The following is a 25,683-nucleotide window of genomic DNA, read 5'->3' on the forward strand; positions in this document are numbered from 1 at the left end:
ACGTGACTACTTGCTAATGGATATAGACAACAGACTTGACTTATATAACTGTGCAAAATAACGCAATTAAAGGTAGTTGACGCATGGCAATTAGATTTATAAATAATTTAAAAACCTGAATTGGTGAATACATCGAATAAATAAATTATTTAAAATCAATGTATATACAAATGGCAAACAGTTGTATCAAGAATAAATAAATAAATATTCTTTCCATTGTGTAAAATATCGCTGTTGCAAATGCTAAGCGCAACCACCTGAGTATATCCTAAAGGCATAGTGGTATCCAAAAGTCTCCACTCATCAACGTGTGACAGTAATTCAACAGTTATAATATAAAGATACATTGCTGAGGTAAAAGAACAACTGAAGGATCATGAGATAAAATATTATAAGAATCCACCCTAGTAAAAGTTTAATGACAGTGTCCTAATCTAAAAATTATATCTGAAATATGGCCACAAATTATCCCTTCCTATGTGTAGACTTCAAAGGAACATATTTGCGGATACCATCACAGCAGCCTTATTTCAACATCTTTGTATCTAAGTACACCTTCACGGGATGAATCCCTGATGGTAACACTATAAGTTGGTCTGCTTAGAATGTCATATATGTATAGTCACGTTGGAGATTGGTGTAAATGTGCAAAATGTGATGTGCAAATATATAAAGTGCATCTGTGAAATGTAAAAAAGTAAGAATATTTGAAGATGTGTTAAAATAGCGAAGTTAATTCTAATGTCACATAATAGGGGGAATACTTCAAATGAAATATTGACTAGATTGCATTTAAGGGACATTGCCCTGTAAACCTGGTGACTAGAGATAAGTTCAAAATAGACAAAATGTAAAAACATGTAAAAGATTTGTGTACAATACGTTAAAACCATATAAGGGACATCAGGAGATCAGTATATCCATTTCAACTGTCACTGCCTGGTTGTAGCCAGTAGATCGTTCTCCATAACAATTGTTGTTGTATTCAATAGTCCTCATTGTTAGAGAAGACTGAAAGATGTTATCCTTGTGGATAATTACAATATGGTGAGAGCCCTCACCAATGTATGTAATGATGTTGTGAGTGAGAACAAGAGAATTTAATGTCTGAGAGTGCCTAGTGTTTACTGGGTTCTGGTGTAACTATATTGTTGAACACAGGTAAGATCGAGTGGCACCCTAAAAGAGGACTGGCAGCAATATCGGGGGTACAATCGAATACGTGCATCTGAGAGAATCAAATTATCTTCACTTAGAAATTTTAGTTGTAAAAGATGCATAAATGAAAATATAAATATATGTATAGATATGCGAGTTTGCAGGACCATGATATACCTTTGGGTCCTATCTAAGTGGGTGTAAACGTATAGTGAAGGTACAACTGCCTGCCAAATGTTGGGTTGTATTTAAGGAAGGCTAGTGTAAAGATCCTCTGTGATGTTCAATCCCCCAGGATGTTTTGAATCAAGTCGTAAAATGTATCGTGTTTCAAGTTGGCAGAGTCTGTGTTCTCTATCCCCTCCGCGTCTGCTTGCCGTCACTGCATCTATAACATAAAATTTTAAGCCCTTGTTGTCGCTGTGGTGATACTCCTTAAAATGTCTGGCCACTGGATAAGTATTGTCCTCATTAGTTATAGCCCTGAGGTGTTGTAAAATGCGCTTGTGTACGGCAAGTTTCGTACTGCCAACATATCTAAGTTGGCAGGGGCATTGTAAAACATATATGGCGAATTCTGTTTTACATGTTAAAACCTTGTCGATGGGATGTTCCCTGTCGCTAAAGCCATCCTTGAATGTTTTCATATTGGAACCGTGGCTACAAGATTTGCAGGTTTTACATTTAAAGAATCCGCTATTGGTCTGAAGCCATGTAGTTCTTTCAATTGTTTCGGGACTAGTATTGACCAGACGGTCCTTCATGGAAGGGGCCCTGCTGAAGGTGATAGATGCTTTAAGTGGAAGCGTAGGGCCAATGATGGGATCACTGAGAATAATAGGCCAATTTCGATTGATAATTCTGTATAGGTCAGAGTGTTGTCTATTGTACCCTGTTATAATCCTGAAAGGACTTGGTGTTGTTGGCATCAAAGTGTTTGTAATGTTGGGTACCTTAGACTCCTGGGTTCTATAGGTGTCAAGGAGTTTTTGTCTGTCTACTTGCATGCTTTTCATTATGGCACCATTGATGACCCGTGCACTATAGCCCCTCTCTAAGAATCGAATTTTACTGGCTTGTTGTGCAAGCTCAAGATCAGATTGGCTACTGCATATTCTCCTTAATCTAAGCATCTCACCATATGGGATACTATGAATTAGATGGTTGGGGTGTGCACTCCCTGCATGGAGGGTGGTATTACCAGCAGTGTGCTTCCTGTATAGCCTAGTTTGGATTGTGTTGTTGGCTATGAATACCTCAGTGTCCAAAAAAGCTATGCTGGATTGACTCAGATTGGCAGTGAATTTGAGGTTGAATTGATTCACATTTAACATAGCAATGAAATTCTCTGCCTGTTCTTTGCTACCCCTCCAGACCACGAACAAATCGTCAATATACCTGTACCAGGCTATGACATTAGTGCTGAGAATTGACCTGTGCTGGACCTTGAGGACCAGTTCCTCCCAAGCCCCCATGTGTAAACAGGCGTAGCTTGGAGAGAAACTGGCCCCCATGGCTACACCTTGCAGTTGGCGGTACAGTAGATTGTTGTACATGAATATGTTGTTACATAAACAAAATTCCAGCATCTGCAACAGCATAGAGTTGTGGTCTTGGTATTGTTCGTGCCTACGTGTGAGGTAATACTTCACTGCCGCTATGCCATCCGTATGTACAATACTGGTATAGAGTGCAGTCACATCCAATGTCAGCATCCAGTCATCATTCTTCCATGTGATCTGTTGGATTTTCAGTAAAAAGTCACCCGTGTCCTGTATGTACGATTCGAGATTTTTTACGTGACTTTGTAAAAAATAATCAATATATTGTGAAGCCTTTTCCAACAGTCCCCCTCTTGCAGAGATGATGGGTCTGCCGGGGGGTTTCTTTTCATCTTTATGGACCTTCGGTATGAAGTAGATCAATGGAGTAACTGGATTATTGTTCTTAAGAAATTTCAATTCGTCTTCCGAAATCAATTGATTGTTTCTCCATCTGGTCAGTTTCTTGTAGAAATCTTGTTGTGTTGTTTTCAAAGTTGTAACATTAATGCGCTCATAGCATTGCCTGTCGTTGAACTGGTTGTAGGCCTCTTTGTCATAATCAGCTCTCGTTTGTAGGACAATATTGCCTCCTTTGTCACTTCCACGTATTATGATGTTTTTCTCTTTGCTGAGTTTGGTTACCAACGCTTTATACTGATAAGTGGTTCTGTTGTAGTGACATTTGTTTTTGATGATGCGCCTCTGAAGAGTTTTTAATTGAACAATGACATTCTCGTGAAAAATGTCTATTACATCGTGAGGCATTACAGGACTAAAGGTTGATGGTGCTTTGAAAGAGGTTATAGGTGCTATTTGTTTAATGGGAAGTGTCGATGTGGCTGTTTGACTCGAGGTGTCAGAGTAACCTGTACCTTCAGTTTCCCAGAGTTCCAGAATGTCTTGGGAAAATCCTACGTTTGTAGCCTCACCTATCTCCATGTCCGTTGAGATGGGGGCTGGCGTCTTCTTGGAGTTGTTCAGAAGGTGGAATTTGCGGAGTTTTAACTTTCTGACTGCTTTGTAGATATCTATTCTAGTAGAAGCGTAGTTCAAGTTGGTTTGAGGAGCGAAGGAAAGACCTAATTTAAGTATATCCTGTTCCTTTTGTGTGAGGTTCAATGGGGTCAAGTTGACAATAGACCGATTGGAATCAGAATGCGTTATTGCTTGTTGGTCTGCCATTGGCCCCTGCCTCTTCTTCTGTTGGGATAGGATGCCCCTCTTCCTCGCGTTGTTCCTCTGCCTGCGTTTATAGTTGGTGTGCTTTCGTTGTAATTCTTTTGTGGCCTGGGTCTTAGCGATTGCATTCTCTCGTGGCATAAAAAACCAATTTCTTCAGCTGGGGAGGGTTTTACTATGCCACTTTGCATGTCAGCACCCCGCAGTTCAGAGTCAGAATCGTTCTCTCCTGCAGAGCTGATATCAGATATCGTTGAATCTGCTTGATCTTTGTTTCTTGTTACCTTCGGTTTGGAATGTGTCTTAGACAAAGGACCCCGCAGTACATCATATTTTTTAGAAAAGGTGAATATTTGGCCAAGTTCGTAATCGTTGCGGTCTCGCTGAAACTTAAACGCTTTTCTTTCTCTGATCACCGATTCTTCTTTCTTTAATCTGACGTTCATTTCATTGGTGAGTTTGTTTTTTTCTTCCGCTTCTCCCATTGTTTCCAATTCTTCCTGTATCGTAGCAATTTCCTTTAACAATTTGGCTCTGTCTATATCTGCGTATTTTATAAGGATTAAGGTAAGGCGTCTAGATGATTCTAGGTTACTCTCCGCCCATTCTTTCATGAGGTCCGGATTTGGGTTTTCATAGCTTGGGGCCGTTAGAATTCTCAGCCCCCTTGGGATCCTGTTAACATCAATGTAGGCTTGTAGGGACTTGGATTCCCACCATTTACTTTGCTCATTTTTTAGCTTTTTTTCTAATATTTTGAACTTCTCTTTAAGTGTGCTGTTGCTTATATTGTCATTCGTATTGGGTCTTCCCCCTGCATTAGTGGCTAATGGCAGGCTGTCTGTGAACATCATAGCTGCTGCAGCCTCCCGCTCTTTCATGTTGTCGGCCGACATTGCTATTGGCACTATTCCGTAAATTGTCAAGGCTACTCTGACAGCTGGTTTAAATAACAGACTGCGTGCCTTATGCACTGTGACTCTCCACCCCTGAATACCTTGAAGTATGTGGCGCCTCGAAGCCTGGGTTCCTCCTCGCGGTATCGCGCGTCCTCCGACTCGTTATCCGCCGAAGCTTCCCGTTCTCCGTGCGGCGTGTTCACGTTCAGGTTCAGGGGGGTCAAACGCCGAACTCCTTCCGGAGATGTAGAAATCCAGGAAAACCAGGATGTAGTTCCGTATGCGGCGTTGTCCAAGAAGGAGAGGGTCCCGTGTTTTGGTCGTACGAAACAAATCGACCAAGAATATGAGTAGTTCCGTGAGGTTGCTGTGAACGCCACTCCACACCGCCACAGCATAAACGGACACGGACCAAAGTTCAGTGCTGATTATTTTATTTTGTGCCTTTCTGCCGCCATAACGTTTCGGCTCCTCCGAGCCTTGATCACATGACAACATGAACCAATTACGAGTTGGCTTATAAAGTGACTGTGCAAATATTCAAATCATCACGTGACTACTTGCTAATGGATATAGACAACAGACTTGACTTATATAACTGTGCAAAATAACGCAATTAAAGGTAGTTGACGCATGGCAATTAGATTTATAAATAATTTAAAAACCTGAATTGGTGAATACATCGAATAAATAAATTATTTAAAATCAATGTATATACAAATGGCAAACAGTTGTATCAAGAATAAATAAATAAATATTCTTTCCATTGTGTAAAATATCGCTGTTGCAAATGCTAAGCGCAACCACCTGAGTATATCCTAAAGGCATAGTGGTATCCAAAAGTCTCCACTCATCAACGTGTGACAGTAATTCCACAGTTATAATATAAAGATACATTGCTGAGGTAAAAGAACAACTGAAGGATCATGAGATAAAATATTATAAGAATCCACCCTAGTAAAAGTTTAATGACAGTGTCCTAATCTAAAAATTATATCTGAAATATGGCCACAAATTATCCCTTCCTATGTGTAGACTTCAAAGGAACATATTTGCGGATACCATCACAGCAGCCTTATTTCAACATCTTTGTATCTAAGTACACCTTCACGGTATATATATATATTACCTACTGGCGGTCGCCAGTAGGTAGTTATAGTTAGGACCACGTTTCCATAGGAAATCCGCAACATTCTATTTTGAATAACTTTGGCGCCGGTTGACGAATCCTCGTGAATTTTTCAAAATAGGTGGGGCGCTATGCTCCGCTCCTACCCTGAAAGTCTCGGGGGGATTCGTCAAGAGGGGGCTGAGATAAAAGGGGGGTCCCAAAACGCGTTTTTCCCATGCATTTTTCCATAGGACCTTTAGACACAGCTACAGCCCGAACGGCTGAACAGAATTACTAGAAATTTGGCAGAGAGGTAGTCCTCAGGTGAAGGAAGTGCCTTTTGTAGGTTTGGTGTAAATCTGTTCAGTAGATTCTGAGAAAATAGCCTTTAAATCAATATATATATCTGAGCCAGCTTACGGTGCGCTTACGGTGCGCTTACCGTACGCGTACGGTGACATGCGCAAGCGCGATTCTGATTGGCTGTTAGATCTTAGTAAACATTTGAATCGGTCGAAACCAGGAAGCGGCGGCCGCCATTTTCTCTCTCGCACTCTGACAGGAGGTTGAAAAACAAAGCCCCAAAACATGTAAAGGGGCTGTTTAGACAGCTCCCAAGCACATAGCCATGTCCAGGGAGTCCCCAACGATCCTCCAAGGGAAAAAAGGCAATTTTAAGTTTTTTCGAAAATTTTGCCGATTACGCTTACCGTACGCGTACGGTAAAAATTAAAAAAAAAAAATTAATAAATATCCACATTCTTCCGTACCCCGTGTGCAAAAGGTGCCCGAAGCGCACCTTTTGTGCATGGCTTATTAGAGCTAAAACTGACATATATTTTACCTATCACAGCGATGCTCAACATATTTCCTCCATGTGTGCACGGTGCGCGAAGCGCATCGTGCGTTCATGGCCCATGTAGCGTAACGTGGGCACGCGGTGCGCGAAGCGCACTGCGTGCTCACTGTGCGCGGACGGTGCGCGAAGCGCACCGTGCGCGCACGGAACGAACTGCGTTAAGTGGGCGCGCACGCCACAAATGGCGTAAAGTAACTTAGCATTTAAAAAAACGTACAAATTCACTGAAAAAACCATAGGTTTCACACATGTTATAGTTAGCTGGACATTTTACTGATAAAAAACCAATGAAATTCCCCCGTTATAGTTACTGTAGGCAACTATAACTCACGCGACCGCAATCCTCTGCTGATGCTAATACTGTATTTAGACACTTATTTGCCCATGTCTTCTTCCATTAAATTTTAGCTATACATATATTACAAATATTTTTTTTTCATAAAGACACATATGTCATCAGCAGAGGATTACGGTCGCGTGAGTTATAGTTGCCTACAGTAACTATAACGGGGGAATTTCATTGGTTTTTTATCAGTAAAATGTCCAGCTAACTATAACATGTGTGAAACCTATGGTTTTTTCAGTGAATATATATATATGTATGTATATGTATATATATATATTAGGCAACTGTGTTTTTATGGTTTAGGGGTTGGTGAGAGTATTGGGCGGCTAGGGTGGGTTTAGGGGTTAAGATAGGTGGGAGTATTTGGGTGACAAGAGTTTACTTTAGGGTTGAGGGTAGGTAGGAGTATTTGTATGGCAATGATATTTTTAGGGTTTATTGTGGGTAGGGTTTTTGGGTAGCAAGGGTATTTTTAGGGTTTAGGGTAGGTAGTGGTATTTGGGTGGCAAAAGTATTTTTAGAGTTTAGGGTAGGTAAGGGTATTTGGGTGACTAGGGTATTTTTTGGGTTAAGGGTGGGTGAGTTGATTTGGGAGGCAAGGGTATTTTGAGGGATTAGGGAGGATAGGGTATTTGGATGGCAACAGTATTTTTAGGGTTTAGGGTGGGTGAGGGTTTAGGGTGGCAAGGATATTTTCAAGGTTTAGGGTGGGTAGGGTATTTCAGTGGCAAAGGAATTTTTAGCGTGTGTGAGGGTATTAGGGTGGAAAGGGTATTTCTAGCGATTAGGGTAGGTAGGGGTATTTGGGTGGCAAGCGTTTTTTAGGGTTTAGAGTGGGTGAGAGTATTGGGGTGGCAAGGGCATATTTAGGATTTTAGGGTGGGTGAAGGCTTAGAGTGAATTGGGTTAAGAGTTGAGGGTTGATATCCCACAGCCAAGCGAGCAAAGCAATGCCATCGCCTTCCCCCTGCCTCAACGGCATGTCCCAAAACAACAAATCCAACGCTGACTCAACGGTGAAGAAACAGCATGCCTCGTGATAAAGGGGTTCTTCCCGAAACGTGTGGAGTTTGTCTAAAGCTTTTCTCAATAAATCACCACTTGCAACGACTTTGGTCCACGGCATGCTGTTTCTTCACCGTTGAGTCAGCGTTGGATTTGATATATATATATATATATATATCTATATCTATAATCTCTCTCTCTCTATATATATATATATATATTATCTACTGGCAGTCGCCAGTAGATAGTTATAGTTAGGACCGTGTTTCCATAGGAAATCCGCAACATTCTATTTGGAATAACTTTGGCGCCGGTTGCCGAATCCTCGCGAAATTTTCAAAATAGGTGGGGCGCTCCGCTCCGCTCCTACCCTGAAAGTCTCGGGGGGATTCGTCAAGCGGGGGCTGAGAAAAAAGGGGGGTCCCAAAACGTGTTTTCCCCATGCAATTTTCCATAGGGACCTTTAGTCCAAGGTACAGCCCGAACGGCTGAACAGAATTACTTGAAATTTGGCAGAGAGGTAGTCCTCAGGTCAGGGAAGTGCCTTTTGCAGGTCTGGTGTCAATCTGTTCAGTAGTTCCTGAGAAAATCAAAAGTAAAATCATATATATATGTGGGCGGAGCCTAACCACACATCTCATCCTGAGATCTGATTGGCTGTCAGCACTTCATCCAAGAATTGTTGGCAGCCATCTTGGGACCAATATACATGATAGCACCTCATTAAAAAGCATTGCAGTTAATAGAAGGTTTTAAGACTTTAGTTACATTATAAATCATTTGTTGATGGTACCATACTCATTTTAGGAATTGTGGTATGTTCTAAGTGATTTCACCATGTGAAAAAGCCTTCTGCTGGGATATCATGATTGAGAGAAAAATATTTTCTCATGCTTTTCCCACAGAGGTTTGGAAGGTGATCTATAAGCTAAACTGAGAGCTTATTTACTGTAAATTCACATTATCTTTCTCAGTCATGTGAGAATGAAGTCTGACATTCTCAGTAAAACATGTACATCCAACAAGGGCAGAGACTGTCAGTTGATTCCTTTGTGTTCTACTGCAGCTTCCCAGAGTGTTCCAAAGAACAACTAGAGCGCTAACAGTCCTACTTATGATAAACGTATGGCACACCTGAAGCCATCTTGCTTGGATTAAAGTGGTAACTCTTAAAACATTTAATTTAAAAAGGAACAAAATGAGGGGGTTCATTTTTCCATAAAAAGTATGATTAGTGCTGCAGAAAGAAAAATTAGGGCACATTTTGAGTGACTTCTCAAATCCTCTTCTATTTCATTAAAAAATTCTGACATGCAGACTGAAACATGCACTTTCAATACCAGCAGCAGTTTTCCCTGCCTGGTGAGCAGTAGCTTTACTACAGTGATCTCATGAGCAAAAAGAGTGCTAACATTCTGAATTTATGGCAAATGTGTGACATATCTGAATACCTTCATGATGGAATCAAAGTAAAAAACTGAAAGCATTTCCTACTGAGGAGACTGCAGTACATGAGGAAATTAGCAAACTTCATAACAAATAAATCTCCCAAGATGGCCACCGGAGACAAAAGAGCCCAAATGTAGCCCAAAATCACCCAGATGTAGCCCAAATATAGCCCAATGACAGAAGTGTGCAAAACACTTATTATTTTGTGTTTTTGCAGTGTTATATAGTGCAGACTTGTCAGGTATTGGAGTGCTTTACATGAGCATTGGTTACATCACACAAGAACAAATTCATTTTGGTTGTAGACATGGGGAGACTAAGTGATTTGACCAGAATCACAGAATGTCGAGCTGAAGCAGAAACTCCAACCTGGTTCCCCAGTTGCAAAGTCTGCAGTTCTGGAAGTAACACTACATCCTCTCCCCTAAGTGCAACATTTAATCAAGTGGTCAACTGGATAAAAAACATAAAGATAACAAATAATTTAAAAGTGCTTTGTCGCTATTTGAAAACTCAGAAAATATGTCCTTATTTTAGTCTTTTAGAGCACTAACCATAATTTTGATGCCAATAAGACCCACTCATATATGTAATTTCTAAAGGAAATGCTCTAGGTATTACAGTTTTGATTACATCAAGATGACGTCAGGCGTTCCACACTTTTGTAATAAATATAGAATGTTAGCAATCTAGTTGTTCATTAGGATACTGTTGAGAGGCAGAGGCCAGGGGCACGGACTCTGAAAATTGAAGGCAGGTAGGAGGGTGCAAAGGCAACAATTTAACCACACTGAGCAGGCAGGAAGGGTCGTGGCAGCACAACAGACTATGGAGGGCAGTGGAAAGGGGAGCAGGGGCAACAAACCAACAATACAGGACTTGCAAGAGAGGCTGTGGCAATGTAATAGACCATTGTGGGCAGAAGGAAGAGGCAATAAGGAAGGACAGTGGCAGTGTCTCCCGACTCCGCTTGGCGTCAGGTAAACCTTTGTTAGAGCGGAGCACTTGAGCAGTCAGCATATGAAGCGTGTTACTGTCATTTGTTTAATACGATTTTAAAGTCATTTGCGGCGTAGATTTTAATTTGCACGCTTAATTACAACCACTCTCACCTTGGGTTGTATTTTATCTAAGTTGACAGCCTATTGATCGTATCTGCACTGTAAGGGGCTCTGGGGGCCGGATTCTGTCTCAGCTCGGTGTTTCAGCCTGCCCGCCCTGGTCCGACTCGGTATCCAATACCGTTGAGCGGAGGGCGGGCAGACAAGAGCAAGACACGCCCAGCAACCCCGGAACAGTCGAGCGGTTAGCATTCTAACAACACTCCACACAGGGCTATTTAGCCCCTCGGAGGTCATAGCGCGCAGCGGTTGCGCGCAGAGGGGCGCCATTGACGGCGCCGAAGACAAGCCAAAGACCTGCCCGTCTGCGCCCATCCGCGACAGGACGGGGCCAGGGGCCATGGGGCCTAACATTATTGACTATCCACCATCGCCTAGTTCAAGGATGACCTATTCTGCACAGGTACTTCATGATATAGGCGGAAAACAACGTCATTTACAAGAGTGTATGATGGGAAGGTGTCTCCAATTAGACAGCCCATTTTCTTGCCGCTTTTGTCGAGCTCAGTTTGGCATACTTATTCATGAGACTTGTCCTAAAACGAGCACTATTACTCCCACCTACTCTGCTAGCGCTAGTACGAATAGAAGTAAAACCTTTATTGGAAGTAAAAACCTACTCTGTAATATTAGGTCTCTTCCCAAACACACGTCAGAAGTATGGGATTTAATTTCTACTAGTGAACCGGATTTTTGTTTCCTTACAGAAACCTGGCTCAAACCCCATTCTACTCCAGCGATTACGTTAGCAATTCCCTCGGGCTACAAAATAATTAGGCTGGATCGCCCTAGTAAAGCAGGAGGAGGGATAGCAATTGTCCATAAACAAGACATTCATTGTACCATCTTGGCTGAATTGAGCTCGCCAGCTATCGAATTATTGGTTTTTAAATTCTATTATTCCCCTAAAAACATACAGATGGGTGCTTTAGTATATCGCCCCCCAGGACCATGTACTAATTTCTCTAATATGCTAATTGAGATTCTTGCCCCACATATTAGCATTGACAGGGACTTTTTAATGGTAGGGGATTTTAACATACACAGTGATCTGAAAGACTGCAAAGAGGCACAGTCTGTATTAAATGATCTATCTCTACTTGGGCTAACTCAAAGGAATTCTGGGCCAACGCACCGGGCAGGGCACACATTAGATCTGATTTTAACAAATTTTCCTACAGTCACATGTTCTCCTCCCACTCAAGTAAGTTGGACTGACCATTCTATTATTGAATTTTTTACTTCACACCCTAATAACACTCTGCACAGACCAACTTCTCTTCCTTGTCTCCGACGGCAGTGGCATAAAGTAAATAAAGAAGTCTTCACCAGTAATTTTATAGAGCCCTCTGTTACTATGTCAGAAAATGTTGAAAGCGCCCTAAAGAAGCTGGAAACAGCAACTAGAGTAGCCATAGATAATATAGCCCCTATAAAGAGTTTCAAATCTCGGCCTGCCAATAAACAGGAAATCTGGTTCTCTAAAGACCTTAAAACATTAAAACAAGCAGCCAGGAAGCTGGAGAAAATATGGAGAACCTCCCATTTGGAGAGTGATAGAAAGCACTATTGGGACTCACTATCCATCTATCATAAAGCTATCCGGAGTGCGAGAAAAATTCATATAACATCTCAAATTACGGCTGCAGGGAATTCTCCCAGGGTCCTTTACCAGGTGCTCAATTCGTTTGTTAAACCGGTAGCATGTGAAAGCACCGAACTTGCGTCTCAACAGCTCTGTAATGGTATATCATCTTTTTTCTCCAATAAAATCGATACTATTTATGAGAAAATTGTGGAGTCTAATAATGCCATGGCTATTGACACAGTTCTTGCCTTCCAAAACACAGAATTCAATCATGGCATACATACTTTGGACACCTTTCCTCCCATTACTTATGAGGATCTATCTGTATTGGCCAAGCAGATTAAAAGTGGCAGTCCAGACGATATTATTCCAGCCAGATTAATGCCCACTCTATTTGACACACTATGTCCTACGATCGAAAAACTCGTCAATCTGTCCCTGAGCACAGGATCTGTCCCCAGAGAATGGAAACGTGCACTAGTCAGGCCTATCAGGAAAAATACCACCACTGCTTGGACCGAATTATCCAACCTAAGGCCAATTTCACTGTTACCTTTTCTGGGAAAACTTACAGAAAAGTATGTTAATAGACTCCTCTCCAGCTTTATTGAAACTGTGGGCGGCCTTGACCATTCTCAATCTGGTTTCAGGCCAAAACACAGCACAGAGTCTACACTACTGTCTGTTATGGACGACCTGCACATGATCCAAGATAAAGGCTACTCCGTGATCTTAGTCTTATTAGATCTATCGGCAGCGTTCGACACCGTGTCTCATAACATTCTTATTAACCGGTTGTCGAACGTGGGGATTAAGAACAAAGCCCTTGCATGGCTGAGAAGCTTCCTTTCCGATCGCACCCAGACTGTCACCATGGGTACGTATCGCTCAGCGGAGGTAAAAGTTATGAAAGGGGTACCACAGGGCTCTTGTCTAAGCCCAACGCTTTTTAACATCTATGTGGCTCCCCTGGCAAGAGTGATGCGTAAATTTGGCTTCATCCCCGTGTCATATGCTGATGACACGCAGCTCCTCTTCCCTTTTAAGACTCTTACCTCGGAATTGAGGAGCTCTTTCTCTGCAGGCATGGAAGCTGTAGCATGTTGGATGTCCACTAATTACTTACAGTGTAACGTCAACAAAACGGAGGTCATGTTGTTCGGAGAAGCCAAAATACTCTGGACTCCAGACTGGTGGCCACCTGGTCTAGGCGTAGTACCTGAGCCCAAACAGATCATTAAAAACTTGGGGATTCGCCTTGACCAGGATTTGTCACTAAAACAACATACTAATTATGTCGCAGGCGTATGCTTCCATACTATTAGCCTGCTACGTAAAGTCTTTCCATTACTGCCGGACCACTTCAGGAAGACTCTGGTGCAGGCCCTTGTCATGAGTCGGATCGACTACTGCAACGGTCTGTTGCTCTCTGCAAATGAGGGAGTATGGAATAGACTCCAGGTGATACAAAATACTGCGGCTCGCCTTGTTCTTAATGCCCCTCTAAGAACAGCATCAAAGCCACTTTTAGATGAACTACACTGGCTCTCAATCCGCCAAAGGATAAAATTTAAAACTTGCTGCCTAATACATAAGAGCCTAAATAGACAAGGTCCAATACATTCCCTCCAGAATGCTCAGATCCAGCAATGGGCATCTACTGGTAGTACCGCGTGCCAAGAAGGCCAGGCGCGGAAATAAGGCCCTATCAGTGTTGGTACCTAAATTGTGGAACTGTCTCCCTGTAGCTATTCGTTCGTGTTCCGAACACTTGATGTTTAGGAAACAACTTAAAACCTTGTTGTTCATAAATGCGATCTAGTGACTTCCGCTGGTTTCACTCTTGATAAAGGATTAACCCGCCAGAAGCGCAGAGATACTCCAGTTGGAGTCGATTCTAGCGCTATAAAAACCTGCAAATAAATAAATAAATAAATAAATAAATAAATAAATAAATGGTAGTACAACCATACATGCCAACAGACCAGATTCAGCCAGGAAACGTCCAATGTTTTTAAGCTCAAATGGGCTTTGCTTGATCTGTTTCCTGCCTACAATCTCCTCTTTTTCAATGTAACTCAAAGGGGAAAATCAATACCCCAGTTTTGTTCCAAAATCTCCCTCTTACCAAGTTCAAAATGTTCGCAAGTATGGTACATTGGATCATGGAAGGAAATGGGGTAGGGACATGGACTTGGATAACAGAGGACAGGAGGGACATGGAGAGGTGCACCAAACTGACCCTGCAGGGCAGGCATCAGGGTTTGCAGCAGCACAATACACCACACAGGGCATGCGGGACGGGAGTGCAGCACAACAATCCATGGAAAGCAAGAGGGAGGGGACAGGACCATGCACATGGACAACAGAGAACAGAGGGGCAAGAGGCAATGGTAGCTAGCTGACCATAATGGAGAGACAGGAGAGAAAGCTGCAGCATAACAGACCATAAAGGGCAGGAGGGACGGATCAGGGGCATTACAATGGAACAGACAAGCCAGGAGGGAGGGAGTAGGGGTCTGCACATGTAAACAGAGGGCTGGGGGCAAGGGGGCAGGGCAGGAGCAGCAAGATAGCCATGGAGGTCAGGCAGGATGGGCACTAGAAGCAAGACACACCATGAAGAGCAACAGTGAGACTGTGATGGCATACACACAGACCATGGAGGGAAGGTGGGAGGGGTCAGGGGCAGCTAACTGACCACACAGGGAAGGTGGGAGGGGCCATGGCAGCACAGAAGACCATGCATGGCAAGTGGGAGGGTTAGTGGCAGCACAATGGCTATGATGGGCAAGAAGGAGGGTGCAGGGGCATGCACAAAGGACGATGGAGGATAGAAGGGAGGGTCAGGACCTGTGCACAGACAAGAAAGTTCAGGGGAAGGGGCCTCACAACAGACCGCACGGGGCAGGCAGGAGGAGCAGTTGCAGCACAACAGACCAGGGAGGGCAGAAGGGTGTGCCAGTACAGTAGACCATGTAGGACAGGAGGAAGAGGATAGGGGCATAGCATGTGGACAGGCAGGGTGGAGGTGGCAGGGACAGGTTACAGTCATCTGACAATGCTAGGCAGGTGGGAGGGGAGTGGCAGCTCAACAGAACACTCAGAGTAGATAGGAGTGGCAGGTCCATGGAACATGGTGGGCAAAAAGGATGGAGCAGGGGCATGCACAAAGACATCGGAGGGCAGGGGGAAGGAGAATAGGGGCAGCAAGCTAAGCACAGAGTTTAAGCAGGAGGTCAATGATGGGGCATAGAATTGGGAAATGGAGGGCAGGAGGAGTGGACTGGTACATAATACTAAATTGAGGGCAGTGGCAGCACATCAGACCATGCATGGCAGGAGGGAGGAGGCTAGTTCATGGATTCACACAACAGAGGATAGGGAGGAGGGGGATGGGGCAGCAAGCTAACTGTTCAGAGAAGGCGGGTATTAGGAACTTAATTGTTTTTAAAATGTGTGTCTGTGCGAACTACTTAAAATATGAACAAGTATGCAGCATAATCTCACTTTTATTCAGGAAGAAGAGGACGTTTGTGACTGTGACTCCGGGCTCACTTGGCAGAAACACCCCCTGACCCTCCACCCCCTATCGCAAAATGTAATGCCCGTGAAAAGGGTAGGTGAACAGAGTGTTATATAGAACATAGTCCTGAGAGCACGATTGAAAATGAAAACTAGATATAGTGTATGGTATAAACTATGCACCAAAAAGTGTGATATAAGATGAACCGGGCGTGAAATATAATATGCAATACATTGTGCGCAATTACAGATTCATTGGAGAGCGCGAGATAGCACAGGCACTAGCGCTTGCTATGCGATATGCGCCTTGGAGTGTAATATACACAGGGCAGTGTTGTGTAACCTAACTAGTCTCTAAAGTTGTAATATAAAATATGTGATGGGGAGTGTAACGTTGCATATGCACTGTGACAAAGATATGGATCCCAGATTGTAATATGTATGGCATAGCACTGTGCGTTATAACATAGGCATCGAGGAAGGCACATCAGAGCTTCACTAGTGGTGTAAATACATTCCACGTGGATTCATTTTATGCATAGTCGCCTTTTAATGAATATCACGCAAATTGTCATGGTGATAGGTACGTATGGTTTGTCCAGCATGTCCTAGGTGTGTCTATAAATATATATTTTTTAAAAATAATAAAAAACAGTGGCCGGCCCTGGGGATTGAGGTCAAAAAAATATAATTAGGAGACAGGCCCTGGGGGATGGGGTCATCAGAGCCAATAAATTAGAATAAGAAGGGGAACCACACAGCCCTCCTTCTTAAAAAATTTAAATAAATAAAAGACTGGCATCATGCCGGAGGCCACGCCCCCTCCTTGCAGTACTCTGCAAACGCGCCCCCTGGCGAGTTGTAAGTTGGGGAATTAATTCCTCTTCAATACTGAGGGTCCCTGAGGGCCAACTAGCCCAACAGGCATCTCTAGTATGCGCCAGGGAGCTGCGCTTCAGACAGGTGTTCTGAGGCCAAGCCCCTTTTTACACCTCTCTGCAACGCAGCTCTGTGGCGCTTACTGGAGGTACCTAGTGGTCTAGTTTGACCCTAGGGACCCTCAGGACTCAAGGGGACTTAATCTCTCAACTTAGAACAGCCACAGGGCGCATTTACACAGTGGTGAAGGGAGGGGATGGGGCCTGAGGTGATGTGTGCAAACACGCACTATGGCATTTTTTAAATTGGGATATAATTTCCCTTCAATACTGAGGGCCCCTGGGGGCTAACTAGCCCACCAAGTGCTTCCAGTAAGCGCCACTGAGCTGCATTGCAAAGAGGTGGTCCAGGCCGTGCCACTTTTTACACCTCTCTGCAACGCAGCTCTGTGGCACTTACTGGAGGTACCTAGTGGGCTAGTTGGACCCTAGGGACCCTCAGGATTCAAATGAACTTAATCTCCCAACTAAAAACGGACACAGGGCGTGTTTACACAGTGGTGAAGGGAGGGGACGGGGCCTGAGTTAACGTGTGCAAAAACGCCCTGTGGCCTGTTTTAAGAGGTAGTTTTAATCCCCCTGCCCTATTATATACTAGGGGCTTACAGAGGAGGTCATGCTAATCACAGGGGGACCCCAACGCATAATGTTCCCTAGTGTATGTAGGTGTTTTCACTGTATTCTAAGTGTCTTTTAACATAGCACTGGCTCTAGGACTGGTTAGTCAGACTCAGTTACCACCAGTATCCGTCTGAAAAAGTTGAGGGTACAGTATGATTTTGCAACAAGGCTTCTTTCTGCTCTTCTTTTTGTTCTTTCTGCACGCTATCCTTCTTCCTGCACTTTTCTTCGTCTTTGAGGACTTCTGTTGCTTCTTTCTGCACTTCTTTTTTTTCTTTCTGTGCATTTTTTCTTCTTTCTTCACATGTCCTATCTCTGTAGGCATAGTTAGAAATTAGCATTTAAAAAACCTTTGAAATTCACAGAAAAAACCATAGGTTTCAGGCACGTTATAGTTAGGAATTAGCATTTAAAAAACCTCAGAAATTCACTGAAAAAACCATAGGTTTCAGGGGTGTTCTAGTTAGTTGGACTTTTCACTTGTACAAAACCATTGAAATTCCCCCGTTATAGTTAGTTCAGCTAACTATAACTCGCGCGCCCGCAATGCACTGCTGATGACGTCACATATTACATCACTCATGACATTGCACAAAAACAATGAGAACATGCATTTTTCTCCTTCAATGTATGCTGAAAATTTCAGCATGCATGGAAGATATAAAAATGTGGAGAAATGAAAACAATTCTCCTTGTTGTGCTTTCCTACACCAATTTTAGAATGGTGCACCATTCACACACATATCGAGATTTATGATTTTTGATAAATCTAGACATGTGTCTTGTTCTATGATTATTCAGTGCAATCATGCACAACAACACTTATCGAACACCCTTTCAAGACAAAGTGGTCTTCATGATGAGTTTGTATTTACATGGAGAATAAAAAGTGCACAGTGTGCCTTTTCCTCTCTTTGTAAATATGAAAGAGTATCTTACACAATAAGTATGTTACAAAAAGTGACATATTTCCGTTTTTAAAATTCCTTGCTAATGATAAAAGGTAAGCACAGAGTTTTGTCTGCAAAGATGTTCAAAGAAGAATGATTGAAATAATTGCGATCTTTCAATAGCTAAAATAGGAAATATTATGAACCCCTCAAATCTCTTTTTTTGCAGGTCACATGATATCTGATTATGGTCAGATTTCAAAACTACATAGTTATAAACAGAGTGTTTTTAGCTTCTTGCAAACCTCCTCATTCTGCATATTGAGACTTAGTTAAACTTACCTTCACAGTAATAGGAATAAAAAATGGTACACATTTTTTTCACATTTTCATTCCAATCTACATTCATAAAAATTGCTTATTTTAAAATTTGGATCTGTGAAAGAAAAGGAAAAAAAAAATATAACATGTAATATTACATTTCTTACAACACAGCATAATTTCCACAAAGTAATTTTTTTGCCTTTTTTGCTGTTCTCAGAATATATTAAATTTCACTAAAAATAGTGATTTTAATCGTACTCATCTCTAAACAGCGGGCAAAAAAAAACAATCTCAAAGATTGTTAAAAAAAAAACAACATGCTATTCTAAAAAAAAAAACAAGATACAAATCACAGATATATAAAATGCATACAGCTAACAAAATGTTTTAACTTTAACTTACAAAAACTGTAAATGACGTCGCTTTAAAATATTCTCCGAATCTAAAGATGAATTTTTGGAGGATGCACCGTGCCCACAATGTTTTCCTTCAGTGATGTGGAAATGTTCTACTTTTCTCGAGGGGCAAACAAAGACCAATGCCACCTTTGTCACGCGCAAGATTTGCAAAAGAGTTCTGTTACGAGGGGATCCTAACAAAAAATACTCGTTCGGCACAGCAAGTATGATGAAACACCTAAGGACCCTTCATCCAAACAATCTTGCACGTGAAGAGTGAAAACAGATGAGAAACACTCCTGTTCTGTATCTATAAAAAAGAATCACAAATAAATGTATATTAATAACTTTCAAATTTATACTATTCCATTACTGTACAAACACATTTTATATAAAAACTGACTAAGAAACTATAGCCCTGAACCACAAGTGTGACGATGGTTAAAGCACTACATGCATAGTGCATACTACTTTGAAGCAGTTCATGCCCTAAAGCCTACTTCACTAAAACACTACGTGCTAACTGACTAAATGATTACAGTACTATAAAGAGACACACTGGGTGAGTGACAGGGTGTTTGCTAGAAGTGTATGAATACTAACTAGGGAATTGAAGGTGTGAAAGACAACGGTGTAGGTGATTAGAGGTCTGCATCCATACTGCATAGGCATTTAAAGCACTCCATGTGCTAAGGCCTGGCACACTGCATGACTACTTGGGTACTGACTGAATGATTAGAGTACAGCAAGGAGAGTGCCTAGGTGAATTTATAAGTGGTAGGCTTTTCGCACAGGGAGTGGATTAGTACTTGGTACTGAATGGGTCACTAGAGAAGTGCAAAGGGAGTGACAGGATGTTTGGTGGACTGTATGGATACTGACTAGGGAATTGAAAGTGTGAAAGACAAGTGTCTAGGTGGTTAGAAGACTGCATACATAGTGGATAGGGGTTTGAAGCAGTCCATGTGCTAAGGCCTGGCTCAGTGCATGAATACTTAGGCACTGACTGAATGATTAGAGTACTGCAAAGATAGTATCTTGGTGAATTTATAAGTATTTGAGTTTTCGCACAGTGAATGGGTTACTACATGATGCTGAATGGGTCACTAGAGGAATGCAAAGGGAGTTAGAGGGTGTTTCCTGGAAGTGTATGGATACTGACTAGCGAATTGAAAATGTGAAAGACAAGTGTATAGTATGTTAGAAGACTGCATGCATACTGCATAGACATTTGAAACAATGTATGTGGTAATGTATGGTTCACAACATGAGTACTTGGAAACTGACTAAATCATCAGACGTGAGTCCCTTGCTCACTTTGCCACTGGATTCAAGCAAGCCTGGCTGAAGATGGCTGAAATGCCAGAAACCGGTCCTAGGAAGCTTGTTTCCAGTCCAGGGAAGGCATGGCTTGGCAGTTCGGGCTGCACTGTTCCCATGAGGCACAGGGTCAGACTGATTTGCATATGGCCATGTCTGAACTGGGGTGGCAGAGTGGGCTAAAGAACGGTGATGGATGAAGCCCAGATCTGTTGACTGGGTGTGGGTGTTTGATTGGTTCTGATGCTCCGTCCATCACCACCCCCTTTTGTACCGCTTTGTTCGCCATAAGTTGGCAGGGTATGCTCAGACGTGAGTCCCTTGCTCACTTTGCCACTGGATTCAAGCAAGCCTGGCTGAAGACGGATGAAATGCCAGAAACCGGTCCTAGGAAGCTTGTTTCCGGTCCAGGGAAGGCATGGCTTGGCAGTTCGGGCTGCACTGTTCCCATGAGGCACAGGGTCAGACTGATTTGCATATGGCCATGTCTGAACTGGGGTGGCAGAGTGGGCTAAAGAACGGTGATGGATCAAACCCAGATCTGCTGACTAGGTGTGAGTGTTTGATTGGTTCTGATGCTCCGTCCATCACCACCCCCTTTTGTATGCTTTGTATATATATATATACACATACATATATATAAATGCATGTGCATATATACATGTGCATATGTGTGCGTGCAGAGAGAGATAGAGAGAGGTAGAGAGGTAGAGTGGTAGAGGTAGAGAGGTAGAGGTAGAGAGGTAGAGAGAAGTAGAGAGAGAGTTAGAGAGAGGTAGAGAGTAGAGGATGAGTAATAGAGAGTAGAGACTGAGTAGTAGAGAGTAGTAGAGAGTTGTAGAGATTAGTAGAGAGAGAAGCAGAGAGTGAGTAGTAGATAGTAATAGAGTTAGTAGTAGAGAGTGGGTAGTAGAGAGCTGTAGAGAGTGAGTAGTAGGGAGTGGGTAATAGAGAGTGAGAAGTAGAGAGTAGTAGAGAGTAGCAGAGTGAGTAGTAGAGTGAGTAGTAGAGTAGTAGAGAGTGAGTAGTAGAGAGCGAGTAGTAGAGAGTAGTATAGAGTGAGTAGCATGGAGAGAGTAGTAGTCCAACGGCCTACGGGGGTGACGTCACTGCACGCGTTACACCCGCCTTGCGCAGAGCAGCATGCGCAAACTCAATTGAAAGGGCGACGGAAAGGCTGTAGAGAGGAGCAGTCAACTTGATCAGTGAGCAGGTTTGTAAATGTGCCGCTCGTGGATACTGACACTGCCCTTGGAGTCTGATCTTGCCCTGCTGCTGCTCATTTACCGTGGGGCGGACTGCGCTACTTGTGGAGGGACCGCCGTGGAGCTTAAGAGGCCGGGACTGCGAGGAGCAGGGTGCTGTTTGATCGACTGACTTGGCACACCTGGAGACTCTTCCCAGCCCCGCCCCCACCGCCTACAACACTCCTCGCGGCCCCCGCTTCGCGGGAGCCGCTCGTGGATACTGACACTGCCCTTGGAGTCTGATCTTGCCCTGCTGCCCTGCTGCTGCTCATTTACCGTGGAGACTGTTCCCGGCTCCGCCCCCCTTTTGGATCCCTTCCCTAGCATATCAATTTCTCCCTAACGCGCCAGCGGACCGCGCCCGGGGCGAAGACCGGGCAAAGAGCGGGCTGTTTGTGGCCGTTCGTGGTCGAGAGTGGACGGGACGGGCCACCCCCTGATACTTATTATTCTCAGGGCCTCTGCTGTCTTCTAGGTTGCTCATGTGTGTTACCTGTTTGGTTGTTTATTGACTATTGCGCCGTTGCATTTACTTAGTTACTGATGTACTAATTATTTTGTAACGTGTGCAGATCAACCTTCCTTGCATTAATCTTCCTGAAGAGTCTATACCCTATACTGTCATCTTGATAGGAGTTCCTAGGCTTTCCCTGGAAAAGTCTGAGTCACACAACGAGTTGAAGAACAAAGTCACACACTGGTTAAATAATAATAGGCCACTACCACCAAGAATCAGTGCAGAAATCTTGACTGTACGTAGGGTGGGTTGGGTGGGTACCAGGGTTAAAAATGTGGAGGGTGATTGTGTTATTATCAACTTTCGAAATCCTAAGGTGGTGAGTCATATTTGTTCCTTGCCTAATACTTTGAGCGCTTCTGGAATCTGTTCTGTGGATCTTTCTTATTTCTATCCTTGTGACCCTCGTATCATACCGAGTTTATTGTCTACTAGGTGGAAAAGGGTGACTAGGGGTTATAGATGCCCGCCAAGATCGCCATCCCATCTCCCCTTGTTCAACCACTTTGCACCCTTAAATTCCTTGGAGGGGGTTGATTGACTACCAACTTCTTCAACCCTTATGGGCGACGCGTACTCGATCTCTGCGGGCCCCAATTGGTACCCTAGTGCGGGGCAGGGTGTTTGGGGCGGGTATGGGGGGGCCCCTTGAGGTTTGGATGTTTCCCACACCACCTTTGCTAGTGTTCCCCCTAATATATCCTGTAGTAACATCGATCGCTTATCTCCAGATCCGGATTGCTGGAATATACTCCAGGCTAATGATTTTGATATTCCCAACCCCCCCCTTTCAGAGTCGGTGACTAGTATTGCTACCCTGCTCCCAATTAGTTCACCGTCCCTATTATTTGCCCCCAGCTTACCTGACCTTGTGTGTAGGGGTGACGGTTTTACTGAATCCCTTTACGTCGCCCCGGACTCTTCACTTAAGATAGCCTCTTGGAATATCGCTGGCCTAAAGGGACGAACATCCTCAGAAGATTGGACAGATTTCATAGATAACTATGATATCTTATTATTCCAAGAGAGTTGGGCCCCTGAACCGATATTTCGGGAAGGCTTTCTTAATTTTTTCAAACCAGCAAAGAAGGGCACCAAGGGCAGAGCCTCTGGGGGCTTAGTAATCTGGGTTAAGCAGTCCATTAGTTATACACCAGTGGAAATTCTGGGTAATAACCCAGATCTGTTGGGAATTAAGCTAACAAAGGAGAAACATCGGGAAATTATTGTTATCAATATTTATGCTCGAGGACTTCCCAGCGGGCGTAGTCCGGTTATTTTAGAGGAGTTGGATACATATCTTGACCTTATTGGGAGGGATAAATTTATACTTATCGGGGGGGATTTGAATTGCACCTTCGAACCCCTGTTAAGTGATGACGAGGACTTGGGTTTTGAGGAGGATGCTGTGTGGAAAATTCCATCCCTGTCACTAACCAATATTAAAAAGGCCACTGAAGCGGCCCTACACTGGGCAGGGCTGTGCTTGGAGTGGGGCCTGAGAGCGGCTAATGGTAGCACGATATCTGACAAGGCTGGTAAATCCACATTTGATAATGGGGTTAGCAAAAGTAGAATTGACTACTTTTTGGTTAAAATGGAGTACTGGTCGCTCTTGGAAGATATGGCCGTTATGGACCGTCCCGAGAGTGATCATAACCCCTTGTCTCTAAGTATAAAACTCCCTGGTGGATTTGATAGATCCCCTGTAGCCTCGTGTATCACTGCCGAGGCTTACTTAACCAATGATAGAAGAAGGGTGAAATGGAGCAGGGTCCTGGAGGACCCCTCCATACTTAATGGCATATCATCGGAAGTTTCATCTACCTTGATTGCCATAGCGAACTTACCTTCGAGTGAGGATGTTATCCACCGGATCACCGACTTACACGAACAGTGTTTTCTCAAATTAAAGACCCACCTTACCTTACCATCTAAGTCAGGAAAATTAAAAACTCCCAGTCCCACTAGGAATTGGTACAATAAAAAATGTAGGGAAGCCCATAGTGAGCTAATTAAAGCTATAAAGTCCCGGGTGACAACCGATATTAAAATGGCTTGCCAACGGTACAAAAAGGTCCAGTGAGAAGCGAAGAGGGAATGGGATGAAGCACACTGGTCATACTTGCTTGAGGCTTGCCATACGTCTAACCAGACCAAGTTTTGGGAAGCAGTGAAATGGGGCAGAAACCCGGATTCCCAAACACCTGCAAACCATGTATCAGCAGAAGCATGGGTGGATTTTTACTCAACCCAGTTCAGGGACCCAGATTTTAAACCTCTTGATGAGCAAGGGATATATGCGCCATTGTTGCCCCCCCCCTGCATTCCTTGGTGTTCACGAACGATGACTCCGAGACTGCACTTTGTTCGGTTCAAGCTGGGAAAGCTCCCGGGATGGACTGCATCCCGGCAGATCTATTTAAAATTGACCCCCTTCTTTGGATTCCCTATGTTACCCAGTTCGCAAATGCTATTGCTACGGGGGCTAGGATCCCTGAGTCATGGAAGGGGGCGGAAATTCTTCCAATTTTCAAAAAGGGGGACCGTTCGGTTCCCGGAAATTACCGCCCTATCAGTCTCATTGATTCCCTCCAAAACATAGTAGCTAGGATGGTCCTCACAAGGGTACAGGGGTGGATGGAGTCGGAGAGCATTCTCTCTCCGATGCAGGCTGGCTTTAGATCAGGCACCAGCACCATCGACCAGGTCTTCAGATTTATACTGATATACTGGAAGGTGGTGCTGTTGGGCGGCGGGTCTATCTATGCCGCCTTTGTGGACCTAAAGTCCGCCTTCAATCTGGTGCCCAGGGCAAAATTGTGGGTTGTCCTGGGCACCTTAGGAATTCCACAAGAACTCCTTGAGCTCTTGATGAGATTACACGAGGGTAATTTTGCGAGGGTGAGGTGGGGAGGTCAAGGGCAGGTGACGGACAGTTTCCCCGTAACACGGGGTGTCTGACAGGGGTGCGTTTTAGCACCGACCCTCTTTTTACTGTTTATTGACCAGGTGGTGAAGTTCTTTGCGGATACTCCTACTGATGCACCAACCTTGGGTGGGACTACATTTCCCTTGCTCATCTTTGCAGATGATACATTAATCTTATCAAAGACGCGTAAGGGCCTCCAAACGGCCTTAAACAAATTTGAGGATTTTTGTGAACTAAATGATTTGCAAATAAACGTGAGCAAGACCAAATTCATGGTTCTATCAAAAAATCGCCCTATAAAGAGCTATGTAAGCATGAATGGTGTGGGCCTGGAACAGGTGGAGGTTATGACTTATCTTGGAGTAACTCTAGACTCTCGGTTAAGCTGGAAGCCCCAGATTGACATTCTCTGTTTAAAATTTGCACGCCTCACGGGCTGTCTGATCCAGGAGCAAAAAATGGCTTTCACCAAAAGGGTAACACCGGCACTTAAAATCTATGACGCAAAAATTAGTTCAGCTATTTTGTATGGGGCTGACCTTTGGGGTTTTTTGGACCTATCCCCTCTGGTAACAGTCCAAAACAAATTTTTGCGCAACTTGGTAGGACTACTGCAATCCACTCCAATAAAACCTCTTTTGTTGGATATGGGTTGTAAATCCATCAAAGAGTTGGCACGGTATCGGTTGGCTGCGTAATGGAGACGGATTTG

This window comes from Triturus cristatus, chromosome 8, assembly GCF_964204655.1.
Source record: "Triturus cristatus chromosome 8, aTriCri1.1, whole genome shotgun sequence".
Taxonomy (NCBI): domain Eukaryota; kingdom Metazoa; phylum Chordata; class Amphibia; order Caudata; family Salamandridae; genus Triturus; species Triturus cristatus.